The sequence below is a fragment of the Odocoileus virginianus genome, chromosome 4 (genome assembly GCF_023699985.2).
Source record: "Odocoileus virginianus isolate 20LAN1187 ecotype Illinois chromosome 4, Ovbor_1.2, whole genome shotgun sequence".
NCBI classification, from domain to species: domain Eukaryota; kingdom Metazoa; phylum Chordata; class Mammalia; order Artiodactyla; family Cervidae; genus Odocoileus; species Odocoileus virginianus.
In genome coordinates, this window is record NC_069677.1 from 60,845,722 (window position 1) to 60,865,405 (window position 19,684).

The following is a 19,684-nucleotide window of genomic DNA, read 5'->3' on the forward strand; positions in this document are numbered from 1 at the left end:
GTCACATTATTTGAAAGCATGTAAATACAGTGTTATGAAAATGTGGAATAATTTTTGATTTCAAGAATTTCTGAGAATTCCTGGAAATTCCAATCTGTCATTCCTGAATGATGAATGTTAATATCAGTTGGGGATTTGGAAACATTATTCTGGATCATCAGCTTTCACAGCTTTTAAAGCAGCAGATCCCTTTTATCAAACAAAATCTACCTTGGAAACTGAAGCAAAGATAAAAATGAGGCTCTGGCTATAGGAGATAGCAGAAAAAAAGAGACGTGATTCTGATATGAACTTTGTGGCCAAATTGCTGAGTGACTTTAGGTCATTGCTTTTATTCCTCTAAGTCTTGGTTTCCTCATCAGTAAACTACAGTTGATATAGCTCTTCTAGACCCCAGGCTTATTGTGGGAGACAGTTGAGCTATTGTGGCAGAAGAGCTTTGCAAACCTGGGATGCTGTTAGGTTCAAAGCAGACAAAGGACTTCTATACTTCTGATACAACCCTTGTAACATGGGGCTGATAGGAAAATCAATAACCAAGTGCCCCAGACTCCACACCATCCTGGCTGCTTTCCAAGGCTTCTCCCTCTCTCTGCTTGTGCCTTTCCCTTTTAAGGGTTGGGGCTTCAGGATATAAATGAGACCTTGAGTTTAGATTGGAGTCATTCTATATACACATGACCAAGAGGCACATGAAAAGATGTTCAACATTGTTAATTATTGGGAAATTCAAATAAAAACTACAATGAAATATCACCTCAAACCAGTCCAAATGGGTATCATCAAAAAAAATCCACAAACAATAAATGCTAGAGAGGGTGTGGAGAGAAGGGAACCGTTACACTGCTGGTGGGAATGTAAATTGGTACGGTCACTAAGGAGAACAGTTTGGAGCTTCCTTAAAAACTAAACACAGAGCTACCATATGACCCTGAAATCCCACTCCTGAGCATATATTTGGAGAAAAACACAATCTGAAAGAATACATGCACCCTAATGTTCATTGCAGCATTGTTTATGATAGGCAAGACCAGGAAGTAACATAATTTTCCATTAACAGAAGAATGGATAAAGAAGATGTGGTACATATATACAATGGAATATTATTCAACCATTAGCAAGAATGAAATAATGCCATTTGCAGCTTCATAGATAGACCTAGAGATTGTCATACTGAGTGAAGTAAGTCTGACAGAGAAGGAGAAATGTCATATGAAATACTTATATGTGGAATCTAAAAAGAAATGATACAAATGAATTTACAAAACAGAAAATGAACTTATGGTTGCTGAGGGTAGGGATGGAGTGAAGCGATAGTTAGGGAATCTGGGATGGACATGTATACACTGCTATATTTAAAATGATAACCAACAAGTTCCTACTATATAGCAAAGGGAACTCTACTCAGTGTTATATGGCAGCCTGTATGGGAGGAGAGTTTGGGGTAGAATGGATACATATATGTATATGGCTGACTCCCTTCCCTGTTCACCTGAAACTATCATAACATTGTTAATTGGCTATACCCCAGTACAAAATGAAAAGCTTAAAAAAAAAATAAAATGGAGCCATTCTATAATTAGTTCAGGTCAGGCAGTAAACCAGAAAATTATACCCCTCACCACCTAAAAGTTATAGATTATAAAATAAGGAGTGTTATTTATGATGGATTCCACAGTTCACTGAAATGGGGGCCAGAAGGTTGTATTTCAGTCTGGAACTGCCATGAGATCCAGAGGAATGTGCCAGTTTCCCTCTTCACTTTGAAGGTCAGGAGGGCTTGGATGATGCCTCTTTTCCACTCAGAGGATTCATGGCACCTCATTCGCTGGCTGAACTCACACAGAAAAAGGAATCAGAGGTGTTCATCTGTGTCTGCAGTGATCTTGCCAAGTGGAGCTCTGACATTGCTCAGGTCAGGGAGCTCTTTTTGCAAATAACAACTCTTTACTAAAAAGTAATTGTCATGTTTACTTTCCATAACGTTGGTACCAGCTTTTAAAAAAATATTACTACATGTAAAAGCAAAAAAATGCTTGTTAAAATAAACTTTAACAAAAGTATATAAAGATGAAGTTTCTTCCACCCTCCAATCCTATCCCCCCAGTACGTAATCATATACTTCCAAACTTTTCTCTATGTTTATTCAAATATAAGTACGTGTGTGTGTGTGTGTGTGTGTGTGTGTGTGTGTGTGTGTAATTTAAGAGATTATTTTTTGTTTTCTTAGGGAGAGGGGGTGCTTGTTTATTTGCTTCATATTTTTTCATGAGACCATTCTGTAATTTGCTGTTTTTTTAATATATATTTCTAAGTCAGTACATTTTTATAATGACTGTCCTATTTTGTGGATATACCAAAATTTGTTTCTACATTTCTGTGTTGATGAATACTTGGATCTTTATACTGCCTTGCTATTAAAAATGATACTGCAAGGACAAAACAACTCAACTTCAGTGAGTACCATGCAGCTTTCAACAGAAAGATTTGCTCAGGAAAGGCTGTCTGCTCTAACCTCTGCCAGGATACTGGAGGCCAAGAATTAAATTTTTAGCTCCAGGGTACTCTCTCTTAAAGATGTAGCTCCTAAGTTGAGGGCATTAACTAAAAATCAGCTTTCCTGTTTGTCTCCTGAATGCCAAAGGATATTACTTTGAAAAGAGTGATAAAGAACAAGAGAATGACTGTAGTGCACTCAATTTTTCAAATATGAAAACACATGATTGGTATAATTTACTGTCATCACATCAACATTAACACTATCGTCATCTTATTAGTATTTGTAGGCAAACTCTTTCCATGGTCAAAGTATTGGATCTAATATAAAGTCTTGAACTAAGAGATGAGTCTCTCTATTCTCATCTCAAGTTAAACTGCTTGGGGCTGGATGCAGGTCTGGAATCTTCTGTACAATGTATTTGACAGGTGCTCTTTGAAGCATCTGGAGTGTAGTAAGAATTAGAAGGTGACTGAAAATATGTCATTTTCCCCTGAAAACTCCAGTCCTTATTTTCAGCTCTAACACAATGAGATGCAAAATTACTTCTACATAGTTCAAATACTTTAAGATAACTGGGTATCTTTTCCTTATTTCCAAATCTTTCTTCTGGACTAAACATTCTCTGCTTTTCAAACAAAGTCATATATCCAGACAAACTCTAAGATGACTCTTTAAAATACTTCAAGTTCCACAAACCTATTTGAGATGAGGTCCCAGGAACTAAATGATACTTCAAACACGTTCTGAGCATTGCAGATTATAGTAAAACTAGGTGTCCTTCCTTGCTTGGACACTGGATATGTCCTAATGGAGACTGAATTTACATCAAGACACATGAGATGGCTAAATCATACTGAGCATGGAGTCTACTCAACCATTTAGATTTTTATTTATTTTGCATAAATGCTAGCAGCTTACCAATTAGGGTTTTATTTTAATAGATATCAATTGACATAATAAAAAGGGCAGTGGACTTAAAATCAAAATATATGGATTAAATCCCTGCAAAAATATTCATAAAGTCATTCAACAACATAGAGCAAACTTATAAATGTATTATTTAAGTCTCTCAGTTTAAGTTTTCTCATGTTTAATTTGGGCTTGATAAAGGTTAAAGAAGAAGTGTTTCAAAAGTAATTTATAAAGAACTGTGTGATCATTAAGTACTGTTTTTAAAAAAAGCTTAAATGAAAACATTCATTAATTCTTTTTAATTCCACCATGTGAGCTGTCCCCAGCTATTTCTTTACTAAGAAACATTTGATAAGATATAAGATATAAGAGTTAGCAATTATATTAAATATACCTGTGTGCATGCTAAGTTGCTTCTGCTGTGTCCAACTCTTTACGACCCAATGGACTGTAGCCTGACAGGCTCTTCTGTCCATTGCATTCTCCAGCCATGAATACTGGAGTCAGTTGCCATGCCCTCCTCCAGGGGATCTTCCCAACCTAGGGATAGAATCTGCATCTCTTACATCTCCTGTATTGGCAGGCAGGTTCTTTACCACTAGCAACAACCTGGGAAGCCTTTTAAATATATGTAAACCAAAATTCCCCTTCATGGATCACAGCCTTGTGGCGAAGGGGCTTGCATAACTCAATGAAGATATGAGCCATGACATGCAGAGTCATCCAAGATGTACAGGTCATAGTGAAGAGTTCTTACAAAATATAGTCCACTGGAGGAAGGAATGGCAAACCACTCCAGCATTCTTGCCATGAAAACCCCATGAACAGTCAAAAACATATGTCACCAGAATATGAGCCCTCCAGGTCGGAAGGTGTTCAATATGTTACTAGGAAAGAGCAGAGTACAATTACTAATAGCTCCAGAATGAAGCGGCTGGGCCAAAGTGGAAATGCTCAGTTGTGGATGTGTCTGGTGGTGACAGTAAAGTCTGATGCTGTAAAGAACAATATTGCATAGGAACCTGAAATGTTAGGTTCATGAATTAAGATAAATTGAAAGTGGTCAAGCAGGAGATGGCAAGAGTGAACATCAACATCTTAGGGATTAGTGAATGGACAGGAAGGGGCAAATTTAAGTCAGATGACCATTATATCTACTACCATGGGCAGGAATCCCTTAGAAGAAATGGAGTATCCCCCATAGTCAACAAGAGTCCAAAATGCAGTACTTGGGTATAATCTCAAAAATGACAGAATGATCTTGGTTCGTTTCCAAGGCAAGCCATTCAACATCACAGTAATCCAAGTGTATGTGCCAACCACAAATGACAAAGAAGCTGAAGTCAAATGGTTCTGTGAAGACCTACAAGACCTTCTAGAACTAATACTAAAAGAAGATGTCCTTTTCATCATAAGGGATTGGAATGAAGAAGTAGGAAGTCAAGAGATAACTGGAGTAACAGGCAAGTTTGGCCATGGAGTACAAAGTGAAGCAGTGCAAAGCCTAACAGAATTTTGTCAAAAGAACACACAAGTCACAACAAACACCCTTTTCTAACAACACAAGAGACAATTCTTCACAGATATCACCAGATGGTCGATAACAAAATCAAATTGATTATATTCTTTGCAACCAAAGATGGAGAAGCTCTATACAGTCAGCAAAAACAAGACCAGAAGCAGACTGCGGCTCAGATCATGAGCTCCTTCTTGCAAAACTCAAGCCTAAATTGAAGAAAGCAGGGAAAACCAGTAGGCCATTCAGCTATGACATAAATCAAATCCCTTATTTAGAAATACAGGGAAAGTGATGAGTAGATTCAAGGGATTGGATCTGGCAGACAGAGTGCCTAAACAACTATGGAGGGAGGTTTGTAACATTATACAGAGATAGTGACTAAAATCATTTGAAAGAAAAAGAACTGCAAGAAAGCAACCTCAGTGGTTGTCTGAGGAGGTTTTACAAATAGCTGAGGAAAGAACAGAAGCAAAAGTCAAGGGGAAAAGGGAAAGATATATTGAATACAAGAATGCAAGGAACACTAAAGGAAATTCCCCAACTTGAAGGAAAGTAAAAACAGACAAAACTCCTTACCTATAAGAAAAAAAATGAAGAGCGCATTATTACATATTTGTGAATAAATGTGAAAACTATTTTCACCTGTTAATAATTATAAATGACAACTGGTTGCCTTAGAAAAACATAACATTAAATTCCATAGTTTATAATTTGTATGCATGTAAAACACTATAGCAATGACACAGGATTGAGGCACTGAAAAGTGCTTTGCAAACTTCTTAATTTTAGTTAAATTTTAAGTCTAAGCAGACTGTGGTAATGTAATAAAAAAATAATACAAAGAGATGTAGCTAAGGAGCACTGAAAGTAGGATTTAGGACTACACTAAAGCTTTTGACTGTATGAATCACAATAAACTGTGGAAAATTCTTAAAGAGATGGGAACACCAGACCTGCCTCCTGAGAAATCTGTATGCAGGTCAAGAAGCAACAGTTAGAACCAGAGATGGAACAACGGACTGGTTCCAAAATGGGAAAGGAGTATGACAAGGCTGTATATTGTCACTTTGCTTATTTAATTCATATGCAGTGAACATCATGCAAAATGCCAGGCTGGATGAAACACAAGCTGGAATCAAGATTACCAGGTGAAATATCTATAACCTCAGATATGCAGATAACACCACCCTTATGGTAGAAAGTGAAGAGGAGCTAAAGAGCCTCTTGATGAGGGTGACAGAGGAGAATGAAAAAGCTGGCTTAAAACTCAACATTCAAAAAACTAAGATCATGGCATCCCATCCCATCACTTCATGGCAAACAGATGGGGAAACAATGGAAACAGTGAGAGACTTTATTTTCTTGGGCTCCAAAATCACTGCAGATGGTGATTGCGGCCATGAAATTAAAAGACGCTTGCTCTTTGGAAGAAAAGCTATGACCAACCTAGACAGCATATTGAAAAGCAGAGACATTACTTTACTGACAAAGGTGCATCTAGTCAAAACTATGGATTTTCCAGTAGTCATGTGTGGATATGAGAGTTGGACCATAAAGAAAGCTGAGCACCAAAGAATTGATGCTTTTGAAATGTAGTGTTGGAGAAGACTCTTGAGAGTCCCTTGGGCTGCAAGGAGATCAAACTGGTCAATCCTAAAGGAAATCAGTCCTGAATATTCATTGGAAGGACTGATGCTGAAGCTGAAGCTCCAATACTTTCCCTACCTGGTGAGAAGAACTGACTCATTTGAAAAGACCCTGATACTGGGAAAGATTGATGGCAGGAGGAGAAGGGAACAACAGAGGATGAGACGGTTGGATGGCAATTCCGACTTGATGGACATGAATTTGAGCAAGCTCTGGGAGTTACTGATGGACAGCAAAGTCTGGGGTGCTGCAGTTCATGGGATTACAAGGAGTAGAAAGCAACCGAGCGACTGAACTGAAAATTTTTCATCCCCCGAAGGATTTGAGTTGTATCAGCACCAGATAAGCAATTTCAGAAAGACATAGGTTTCATCATTATTCTTCCTCTTAAAATTTGGGATTTGGGGCATATGACTTACTTTCAATTGTTTCTTTATCCCTCCCCAAAGCAGTATGTTCCATGAGACACGTTTCACTCTTGAATTACTGGGGCTCGTTCATATGACCATCATGGATGTTTGCATTAATAAACTCCGTTTCTGAATCACTCTCATGAATTCAAAACAAAACTAACAAGTAGTATTATATTTAGTTGTAGTTTTTGGCACCACTCCGTTTTATGCTTTCAATCTAACATTATTTCAGTATGTGGCTAATGTCCCATGTAATTACTACTGAGAGATACAATACGAATTTTAAAAATCTATTTCACACACATGATTGCAGATAGCATACATAAAAGAAAAGTGGAAAATTCCAGTACTCCACTCCCATATGCTTTCCCCTAACTAAACTTTTCCCATGGTAGGGGCACTGCCAAGCTCTCTTTAGAATTTAATCTAACTTACTCTTGTCCAGTTCTGTTTCTTTATAGTGTCAGGGACCCCCAGTTTCTGTCAGTAGGTTGTTTTCTTCCCCGTGGACCACAGACCTGAACCTCTGCAGTTTGAAAACAATACTCGTGCCTAACAACAGTAATTAACAAATGCCATTTTTCTCTCAGAAAACATAGGCAACTCAGCTCCTCCATCTCTCTCTCCTGGCTCGCTCCCTTCAACATCAAACTGGCCTACTCCAACCCTGTGGAAAGGAAAACAAATGCCTGGGCCCGACGCCCCAGGGTTTCCAGCCAGCACTGTATCGCCAAAGCCAAGTCTCCAAGCCAAAGGGCTGGGGGGGTGGGAGAGATGCAAATTAGCAGGGCTCTTAGGAAAGACTGGTTTTTTCTTTTCCGTCCTGGACTCTGAAATCTCTGTCTGGAAGCCCTGCCTCACAGGTTCTAGAAAGTGCCTCTCTGATTACAGGCCGCCGTCGACTTGCTCTTATCCCTTTCCTAACCTCACAGGAGAGCTGTGACAACTAATCCTTATTTCCTGCGCCTGGTATTTTTACTTGCTAGCAGGCTTCAAGCCGCGGCCGCGCCTCCAGGAACCTCTGACCCCGACCGCGGAGCTCCCAGCTCAGGGGCGGGGCGGGGAGGGGAAGGCACCCGGGGAGGGTCCCTACCCGGGACCCCGCCCCTGGCCCGCGCCCCTCCCCCGCGGGACTCTTCGGGCTTTCGTTTCAAAATCCTTTTCTTCCTTCTTCGTTTTTCGCCGCCCCGCCCCTTTGTCTTCCTCCGCGGATAGAATCAGACCCCGGGCCTGGCGTCCCGGATGCCGAGCGGACAGCTGGCGGGGCGGTGAGTGGGACCTGGCGGGCGGAGAGCTGGGTCGCGGGAGCCGAGAACAGAGGTTCGAGGCCGGCGGATTCGAGGGTGCGCGCAGTCCTGTGCTCGATGCGCTCCGCGCCGCATCCTCAGGAGGTTCCCGAAGTTTTGGGGCGTCCAGAGGGAGCCGTCTCCGGCGCTGGGGGTGGGGGGATCGGTGTTCCCCCCGGGTCTGAAGTCGGCGGCCGTGGCCTTGGGACAGAGGCTCTGTTGGGGAGACCGTCCCTCCTGCGCAGAAGCGGCCCCCGGAGACCGGCTGTGTTGCGCCAACTCGCTGCGCCCCTTTCCCGCGTATCCTGCGCGGTACTGGGCTCCACTGGGGTCTCGGGCTGGCCCTCCCTCGGCACAGAGCTGGGACCCGGCTCAGGTCGACTCGCAGGTAGGTTTTGCAGTCACTTCTGGACGTGCTTTTCTGGCAGAACCCATCACTTTTACATTCAGGTAAACTGGTGGAGAAGGAAATTGGCAACCCACTCCAATATTCTTGCCTAGAGAATCCTATGGACGGAGGAGCCTGGTGGGCTGCTGTCCATAAGGTCGCACAGAGTCGGACACGACTGAAGAGACTTAGCATGCATGCATGTACTGGAAAAGGAAATGGCAACCCATTCCAGTATTCTTGCCTGGAGAACCCCAGGGACAGAGGGGCCTGGTGGGCTGCCGTCTATGGGGTCTCAGAGCGTCAGACAACTGAGCAACTTCACTTCAAACCTGGGGGAGGGGGCTTGCAGAGTTTCTGGGAGCAGTTGCTTTGTTTCTATAGAATAAAACGTTTATATTTCAAGACTTAGAGTTTCATTTGTTTTTCTGGTCTTATCTTCTCTTAGGATCTACAATTTAGTTTTTACTTTTTTGTTTAGTAGGTGTCCATTCAAACTAGTACAAAGATGAAGATAATATGCAGTAAGGTTTTCCCACCTTCTTAAAAGGGTAAAGCTTTAGTATTTTTTTATTGGGTGTGACTACATTAGCAGAAGGATAACCTCCATCTATCTATCTCAATAAGCCTGTCACGGGAAAACTTGGAACACTAGCATCATTTCCAGGAAACCCGGAAAAGCAAAGAATAGTCATCATCATATCCTGTAACGTTGTTGTATAGGCCAGTGAGGTAGGCAGGAGGACACATTAATATTCTGATTAGAAAAGAAGACACAAAATTAGCCCTTTTTACCATAATGCATTTGTGTACCTTGAAAACAACCTAAAATCTCATAAAGAGAGAATTTAATGAAGTGTCTAATTGCATCTAACCACAATTTTAAATTTTCAATGGATATTATATATCTAAAATAGAATATAGATTAAGACAAAGTAAGCCATTTAATTGGCATGAAATAACTTGGAAAATGTATTTATAAAGAGACATAAAGCTCTAGAGACATAGATGAAAATATGCTATATGTGAGAATGTATAGGTTGAAAATACAGTAAAATACATTGTTCCAAAGATATAATTTCTCTGAAAGAACATATAAATTAAACAACATCATAACCAAGGTTGATTTCAAAACAACTGTTCAGCTCAAGTGGAAAAACAACTACATGCCAGGAAGATTTCAACTCAGAGGAAAGTGTATATATATATATATATATATATATATGGGGATTTTTACTATAAAATAAAAGGTATTATAAAGCCATAATGATTTAAAGGCTGTAGAATAGGGAATAGATCTACCAAACAAGGAAACTGAAGAGACACATAAGAGTAAAAGGAAAGCTTACATTTGATAAGAATACTTTCAAAGTCAGGGAATGGAGAAGAAATAACATTTAATTGATCATATAGGACAATTAGGTATTTATTTGAGTAACCTAATAATAAAGCTTGAACTTTGCCTCACTTTTAACATACCAATGAAATGTAGATGATTTAAACAATTTAAGACAAATATACGAAACAGAAAAACTGAATGAGTATTTGTGAGTGTGGCATGTGGAAAAGCATTTTTGAGACTGATAGAAAAACCTAAAGCCCATGTAGGGACACGATTCTTAGCATTTGCAAGAAAAAGAAAAAAACATACAAATGGCAATTGTTAATAGAAGAAGAGCTAATTTTCTAATGTGCCTAGAACTCTCTTTAAGGACTGAGGATTAAACAATCCAATTTGAGAATGGCAAGTGTTACTTGCTCAGTGGTGTCCGACTCTTTGCAACCCCACTGACTGTAGCCTACCAGGCTCCTCTGTCCATGGAATTCTCCAGGCAAGAATACTGGATTGGGTTGCCATGCCCTTCTCCAGAGGATCTTCTGGATCCAGGGATGGAACACAGGTTTCCCACATTGCAGGCAGATTCTTTACCATCTGAGAATAAAGAGTGTCAATTCAAAGTAAGAGAAACACAAATGACAAGTGGTAGAAAGACCCTCAGCCATGTTAACTATCAGGAAAATGCAAAGTAAAATAGACTTTGCCTGTTTCGCAGATTTTGAAAGTGTGATAATTCTCTAATAATGTGATGAGAGAAATGTACTCTTAGTGGAAATGTATTGATAAAACTTTTTTATGGTGATAACAAAATTTTCAAATACTCATTCACTTACTGAAATTCATGCTCCTAATTGTGCAAATAAATAAATAAATAAATATGTGTGTCAAAGGTGGTCACAGTAGGATTGTTTTTAACAGAAAATTTGTGCATAGTTTTGTAACCATTGATTGGAATTTGGTTATATAATGTATTGTACATCTACAGTGGATAATAATAGTTTAAAATATTTGTTAGTTCTAAGTGTTCTAAAGTGAAAATATGTCCAAAGTATATTATAAATTGTAACGCAAACAGACAGAAACAAAGAAACAAGTTGAAACACAGTATGTGTAAATGTTTGTGTACATCTGTGTGTTTATTATATATATGTGTGCTTTATCATGGTCTGAAATTGAACCTGCGATAGCTCTGAGGATGAGTATATTATTATGTATATTCATGTTCTGTTACATAGTTCTATAATATATGCATGTTTATAAATGAAAAGAAATGTTATTATAATAGGAAAAATAAAATAATAGTAAGGATCTTGATGGATATGTTAGTTGTCATTCAGTGTAGAAAAAATATATTTTCTATCACAAAGCTTTTCATTTTGCTTGCTCCGTTTGCTTTCTCTTTGAATGTTCTCTTTCAGGTTCTTTCTTTGAAAATCCCTTCCTTTATTTGGTTCCTTAGTATTGATTGCTATGATTTCCTATAGGTGAAAGGTTGTTGCTGAACTATGAGACACGGGATTCTTGGCCTCCGGAGGAGACGAATTTAATCGGGGCCAGAGACGAGGCTGGATCACTCAGAGCTTTTGTGTAATAAAGTTTTATTAAAGTACAAAGGAGATAGAGAAAGCTTCTGACACAGGCATCAGAAGGGGGCAAAAGAGTACCCCCCTCCTAGTCTTTAGCTGAATGTTATATAGTTACTCACAATCTGTTAATGAAAAGAATGTCATAAAATTTAGAATGGCACCAGATAATTCATCCCTGGCCATAAAACGATTGACTTGAATCTTGTAGAAGGGCAGAATACCAACATAGTTTAGTTTACGTAGATTAGGGGAACAATACCTGAGTAAGTAAATTAGGCCATTTGGCGGAACCAACTTGAAGATAGAGTCTGGGGTTCATTAACATAGCTTAAGACAACATTTCCATACGAAAAAGAAATGTATTGGTTAACTCAAGGTTGGAGAGTAGTTAGCTTCAGGTGAGACCAGGTGTCATGGCAACACAGCACTTTAAGAGAAACCTCCTTTTAAATTTATATAGAGAAGGAAACACGTATGGATGGTTTGTTTCTTCCTGCCGCTTAAGAGAGATAAAAATGTCTGGCACCTACAGCCTCTTTCCTCCATTTGGAGACCCCTGGCCTTCCTGCCTGTTACCCTCTCATAGGCGCACACAATTAAAAAGTTGAAAGGTTTTGCCTGAGAGATTTCACAGCCTGTTAACATTTTTGTAAACAGAAAACATTGTAATTTTCATACCTTTTATATTAAAGTAGCATTGTCCTAAAATCACTTTTATAGTACTCATTCTTCAGGAAGAGAGAGACACTGTCCTTTAAAAAGGAAAGTATTTAAAATTAGACTACATTTTTGTAGTAGTCTAATTCTTTTTGACTTTTTAGTCAAAAGAATGTATGGCAAAAATGTAGTAAAAATTAATAACAAATTCAAGAAAATGTTCTTAAAGTTTTAATATTATTCAGATAAATAACATGAAAATAATTTATAAAAACTAGCAAACAGTACAATGGGCACATGATAAACAGGCAGTTCACAGAAATGTAACTGAAAGTGACTTTTAAGCATATAATAAAAACTGCTCAAGATATGGAAAATAAACCTGAAATATTTCACCTTTCAGTTTGCAGTGACAAAACTTTTGATAAAACGTAGTATTAGTAATGTAACACAGTTTTGTCTGGGTCTGGTTTGTGAGCTGATTCAGATTCATGGAGAAACGTTTTATAGTAATATTAAAATAAAAATGCTCAAAACTTTATACAGGCAATTGTGCTTCCAAGGATTTAATACATAAATACACAGAGAAGTATATATAAATTTATTTCAGCATTGTTTGTAATGGCATACAATTGGGAACAGTTTAAATTTTCATCAAATAGCCTGTTGAACTGTGGTGTAGTCATTAAAAAAATAAGATTATATGAACTGAAGTATAATCAACATCAAGATATTTTAATAAATGAAAAAGCAAAATAAAAACCAGTATATAGGACACTACCATTTGTATTAGAAGGTATCAGATGGTAGAAAATCTGCCAGGAGACTCAGTTTCAATCCCTGGGTCAGGAAGATCCCCTTGACAAGAGAATGGCAACCTACTCCATTCTTGCCTGAAGAATTCCATGAACAGAGGAGCCTGGTAGGCTACAGTCCATGGAGTCTCAAAGAGTTGGACACAATTGAGCGACTAACACACACACACACACACACACACACACACACACACACATTTGTGTTTGCTTAGAAAACCTCTTGGAAGACACAAAATGCAAAGAGAAGTAGGGTATAGGTAGGAGGGATCCTTTTTGTGATAAGAGTATATGTACTTTTGCTGATAATATTTTTAAATGGCTATTTTTGTATGTGTAAGATTTCTTAGTATGATTTTATCATAGGTCTTTCTGTCTTGTTACAGTTTTTGACACTAGAAGACTAACCAAAAAATGACACAATAATATATTTTCTGGTAATCTTTCAGATATCATGATTAGGATGGTCATGTTTCCTAAAACATCATGATTATGTTACTCTTCTGCTATTTCTTATACTCCAAGTAACAGAGTAACATGCCTCCTCTGAAAATTAAAATAAAGAAGCTTGATATTCTCTTTTAAAAAGTTAAACTGTTTGGTAAAAGTTATGTATCAACTGTGACTATCAGTTTGCTCCTGTTTAATCAAATTCTTTTGTTTTAAAATAAAGCCACATAACCAACTTCTTCCTAAAATGAAGGAAATATCCTGTCATAGACTTTTGTTTGGAAGGAACCATGATGAGACTAAAATAAGAAAAATGTATAAAATATAAAAACTTCATATACATTGATCATATTTTGCCAACATTTTCATTTATTCATAATGAAAATAACTGTTTACTATTGTATGACTGATTTCATGCAAATATATAATTAAATATTTATTCCATGTTCTAGATTCCATGTATCTCTGGGACACTTAAATTGTGTGTTTTATTCCAAGATAACAGACCTAAGTTTATCTTGTTAATGCAGGCCTCTATAATTGCTTTTTGAGTTAGATAGTTTCTTCATTCCAGTGCATGTAACAGCAACCTATTAAGTTGCCCAAGTGTGAAATAAGAATGACTGAATTGTTCACAATCACTGGACTTTATTCATACTGAACCCACTCAACTATCCAGTCCCCTTGTAATCAAGAAACTTATAAAACTAATCATCGCAGTACACCACAGGAGCCAAGACTTTGGTTTCAAATCTATAGAGTATTGTGCTTGAAAGTGTGTGTAAACTTTTCATCTTTGGTGAACCTGAGTTATTTTTAGATAAAATCACTTTAGGAGAGTAGATTGTCAGTTCTGTTTCTCTTTATTTGTTTTCATTTCAGATTGTAAATTCTGTTATACATTTCTTATAGAAAAAATTGTAAAGGAATATGATTTGTATTTTAGTGTCTCTAGATCTTTAATACATTTTTAAGACAAAGCTATCCATGTTATAATTATGCAGATTATTATAAGCATTTTGATTATTTTGCAAATTATTTCTGACCATATTTTTTAAAGAAATGTGACTTTATAATGTTTCAGTATAATGTGTCTTCTTAGCTATTGTGCTAGATATTTATGTGGTTTAGAATTACTACTGTTTCATTCTGTACTACTTTTGTGAGAATGAGAATGTATCACTTAAAATCCTACAACAATATTTTGGATTTCTCTTTACCTTTAGAGGAAATTTACTTGGGTTTACAAATGAAGTTTGAGGGGAAAAAATAGGTATTGTATTAGTAAATTGAAAGTTTAATAGAATTTATTAAGGTAATAATTCTTTTAGAAGAGGGGTATTTTTAAGTGAGGAATAGACACATATAGATCTGAATTTGAGGGGGTCAAATTTGAGGGTGTCAGTGGGAGAGGGGGCAGTGAAGGATATGTAAAAACCACTTGGAAAATGGTTTCAAACCTCATAAGCTTAGTGAAAAAGTCTTCTAAAATTAGTGATTCTCAGAGTGAACCAACAGCATCAGCTCATCCTAAGTCATATTTGGAACAGTTCCAAACTTCTTTTATGTAATTATCCACCTCATCCTTGAAAATCATCATAGTTGATTGCTGAGGTGCAGGACTTTTGTGCAAGAAGAAACTTTGAAAATTAATTATGCAGGTATACTTACATTCTTGTCTGGGTGTGTTCTGTATGTCACAAGTTCTATGAAATATTTGCATAGTTTTTCTTCAATTTCAACATGATGAAAATTTTGTAATTTTGCACTCATGAGAACAAACTGAGTTATATTATTTGGATAATATATGTAGCAAATTTGACTTTCTTAAATATTTTTTAGAAGAGTGAAGTGTTTAAAACAAAGATATATCTACATTCATTTTGCAAGTAGTAACATCAAATGATGAATTAATATTTGGAAAATCCTTGTAGAAACATTGCATAGCCTCTTAATCCTTTTGAAAATTTCTGCTAAGTACCCTTGAATAGTATTGTAACAAAAATTTTTAAAAGCACAGTTGATTTAATGTCATAATCTAAAAATATTTATTTATTTAAAAATATCTTTAACAACTTGATCCAATTTAAAAATCTACACAAAATATCCTCTTTAAGTTTGTCTACAGGAGGTGTTAGTTTTCATTTAAAATTTAATGTCTCAGTTGTTTTTGAGTTATTTTAATGTTTGAAATTTATGTACTTATAAAGTTGTTGAAAGAAGTTTTCCCAGTGGAAAAGAAGTAAAACACCTTTACGGTTGATCATGTCCCTGTTTCAGGGCATCATTTTCTTAGTTCTTTATAATAGGTACATAAATATGTGTTTCTGTACTTGAATAATTAAATATGCACAGTAGAAATGATATTTAATTCCTTTACTTAAAAATTGTATCTTCACCCCCAACACAAGGGAATAGAGAAAATGAGAAAATATTGGGGCATTCTGCAACTCTTACTGAGCTGTAGGGATTCTTCTTTCCCTCTGCTTTAGCCAAGACTGCAGGACTTTTCTGGACTCTGTCCACTTGGCAACTGCTACTGTGTGTCAGGCTGCGTTAAAATAGTGTTACATCAGGAATACCAGAGAAAAATTAGGAAACTGATTCTGGTTGGAGAGCATTTCCCATTATTCTCTTCTTCACCCAGGCTCTTGCTACTGTTTAATTTTCAGGACCCTTGAATGCCCAATCATTTTGTCTAGATTACTTGCATTCGGTGGTATATGTTTACTGAATCTGACCCCAAACTGGAACATGTGACCTCTGAAGAATTTTTTTCCTCTGGATTCATGAATCATTTCTCTCCTAATTATACACATACTTCAAAAACCTTACAAAAGGGAAGTTGAAAGGGAGCTCAGTAGAGGAGCCTGTTTTCATTTTAGAGGAGGGTACAGTAATAGTAGTGGGGAGAGCTAGAGAGATCAGTGAGTTGCAGAAAGTAATTTTCAGTCCATTTAGAATACTAACCTGGCCTCTGATGATGGTTTTGAACAAATTTTTCACTTAAAAATCCTATTTTCTATTTGGCCTCATTCACGATAGTTTTGCTTCCCTGCTGGCTCAGTCTAAAAGACTCCACCTGCAATGCAGGAGACCTGGGTTCAATCCCTGGGTTGGGAAGATCCCCTGAAAAAGGGAATGGCTACCTACCCCAGTCATCTTGCCTAGAGAATCCCCATGGACGAAGGAGCCCAGCAGGCTAAAGTCCATGGGGTTGCAAAGAGTCAGACATGACTGAGCGACTTAAGCATACATATAAGGTATTTTTAAATTGAAGTGTAAAAACAGTTATCTGCTTGAGAATTTAGAAATATGACTTGTTTACCTAGGCTTCCCTGGGGAACATATTTCCATATATAAATATGTGTATAACAGGTAAACAGTTTATATGTCATGTGTTTGGTATATAAAATACATATTTAGTATATATAAAGATAGAAAGGGATTAATAATAATGGGTGATCTGATTTGATATATTGGCTACAAAAATAATAATCAGTTCTTGGGCCTCCAGTCCTTTTCATCCATCAATATAAAGTTAAGAAGTGTAAAAAAAGAAAAAAAGAGAAAGCAAAAGAACACATAATACATCTAATGAATTTACTGCAAAAATCTAGTTAAACCCTAAATGTATACAATTTGGGGTGGATCAGAGGCCATATTTCTGGATGCCTCTGTCAAGTATGACATGAACTAGTTTGTTTTCAGCAGTGATTTCAAGGAGGCTATCCCTAAACATGTGTGTTTAGATTTTCTTTCTTTCAAAAAAGTAGTTAACCAGCTATTACAATATTCAATCCAGAATCCACAGGCAAGCTAAATCAGAGACAATGCATCTGTTGCTTTTAAACCTCCAATATGGGGGCTGTTTCACTAGGCAGCCATCAAATTTACACTTGTCTTTATTTTGCTTTGTTTGAATAAATTAACAAGTTTAATATGATGTGAGGTCTTCCCCAGTGGCTCAGGAGCAATAGGTGTTTAAAGGGTCACTTATAAAAGGAAGCATCAACAATTCTTTTGAATATAAGTTAAACATTCAGAAGACTAAGATCATGGCATCTGGTCCTATCACTTCACGGGAAATAGATGGGGAAACAGTGGAAACAGTGTCAGACTTTATTTTGGGGGGCTTCAAAATCACTGCAGATGGTGATTGCATCCATGAAATTAAAAGATGCTCACTCCTTGGAAGGAAAGCTATGACCAACCTAGACAGCATATTAAAAAGCAGAGACATTACTTGGCCAACAAAGGTCCATCTGGTCAAGGCTATGGTTTTTCCAGTGGTTATGTATGGATGTGAGAGTTGGACTGTGAAGAAAGCTGAGCACCGAAGAATTGATGCTTTTGAACTGTGGTGTCGGAGAAGACTCTTGAGAGTCCCTTGGACTGCAAGGAGATCCAATCAGTCCATCCTAAAGGAGATCAGTCCTGGGTGTTCATTGGAAGGACTGATGCTGAAACTGAAACTCTAGTACTTTGGCCACCTCATGTGAAGAGTTGACTCTTTGGAAAAGACCCTGATGCTGGGAGGGGTTGGGGGCAGGAGAAGAAGGGGACGACAGAGGAAGAGATGGCTGGATGGCATCACCAACTCGATGGACATGTGTTTGAGTAAACTCTGGGTGTTTGTGATGGACAGGGAGGTCTGGCGTGCTGCGATTCACGGGGTTGCAAAGAGTCGGACACAACTGAGCGACTGAACTGAACTGAAATGAAAAGTTCCCGAGTACCTACTATTTTGTAATATTTTTGCATTAGTGTTTCTTTAAAATCTATTAAGCCATCATATCAGTTAAACTTTCTCTTTCAGAGGAGCACATTATTATTTTTAATATTTAAGGAATTAAGAATTCTATTCACTGGGATGGTAATACAAAAGAAAATTTTCCATAGTATATGGGCAAAGTTTAAAGGAAGATAGTATTTAATATTGAGATGGTCACTTAGATATGATTTATGTTTAAACTGAAGAATACTTATTAGAAAATAACAAAATATTCCCTAAACTGTAAAAAAACCTTCACCGATAGAACATGAATCCTTCTTACATTGTTTTAGTGGTAGAGAATGGGCAGAGATAATGTACAAATATTTATGTAAATAGAAATTTTATAGCATTGATCATAATACCAAAAAAAGTCTAAACAATAAACATGGAATAGTTTGAACAAATTAAGCTACAGTCATTGGTACCTAACATTTAAACAAATATCCACAGTATTTCTGAAATAAGTGACAAAGATGTGATATCTTTAATATAGTTTTAATTTTCTGCTCTTTTAAAAGTCTATTACTAAATAAATCCATTTATCTTAATAACATAACATAATTAATGTCACTGCCCTAAACTAGAAGCAAATACTGCAGACACAAGGTGTGCTTTACTCATTTGTCCTTATTTTAGTGGCAAATACAAAAAAGCTCTCCAGCAGTGTCTCCACTTTCTTTCTCCTAGTTCTTTCCAATTTGAAACTCCTTACAAGCAATGCTCATGAAATCATATCCAGTAAAACAGCTACTGGCCAAGTTAACCTCTTGGATGGTTTAATAAATTGATAACAAGTTGTTTAATAAATTGTTTAACAAATTGATAACAGACAGACAAGAAGTTCAGGCAAGGTTTTATTGGGGTTCATGCTGCAGCACATGGGAGGGAGAACAAGATGCAGGTGGCCTTGCTAGTTCCCCAAGGAGGAGGCAGGCTGCTTTCCTAAATGGGCTGAGGACGGGGACAGATCAGTGAGTGGAGAGGAGGCATAGCTTAAGTGATTTGCCCACCCCTTCCATGGTGCTATGTGCAGGGACCATGCACAGTACTCTTCTTTTGCTCTAGGCACTTCAGAAATGGTTTGTGGTCTTTTTGTATCTTTTTGTTCATAACTACCCCACTCTGCAGGATTGTAGTTATTTTCAGTCCCTTATAGTTTGTTTGTATTCTGTTGCTCAAGGAGATGAGGGTTCCAGTTTCCAGCCTGTCTTAAAACCCTAATCTCTGATGGTAGGAGATGGGAATTTTTGGTGTCAGCCTAAAACCCAGTATAAAGTCTTACACATGGATGCTGAGTTATACATGATAAATGACTGGATGACAGACGGCATTTTTTAAACTACATTTTAATACAGACATATATTCTTGGTCTCTTTACCAGTTAGTTAATTTTACCTA

The 19,684-nt window shown here is 37.4% G+C and overlaps 1 protein-coding gene across 2 annotated transcripts in view; it reads left to right on the forward strand.

Moving 5' to 3' along the window:
- Nucleotides 1-7,820: 7,820 nt before the first annotated feature.
- Nucleotides 7,821-19,684, forward strand: part of PLSCR4 (phospholipid scramblase 4) — a 42,022-nt gene continuing 30,158 nt past the window's right edge. The window contains exon 1 of one of the 2 annotated variants that reach the window (XM_020872195.2): nt 7,821-8,259. The gene's annotated coding sequence lies outside the window, so the exon portion shown is untranslated. The other variant, XM_020872196.2, reaches the window with a different exon arrangement.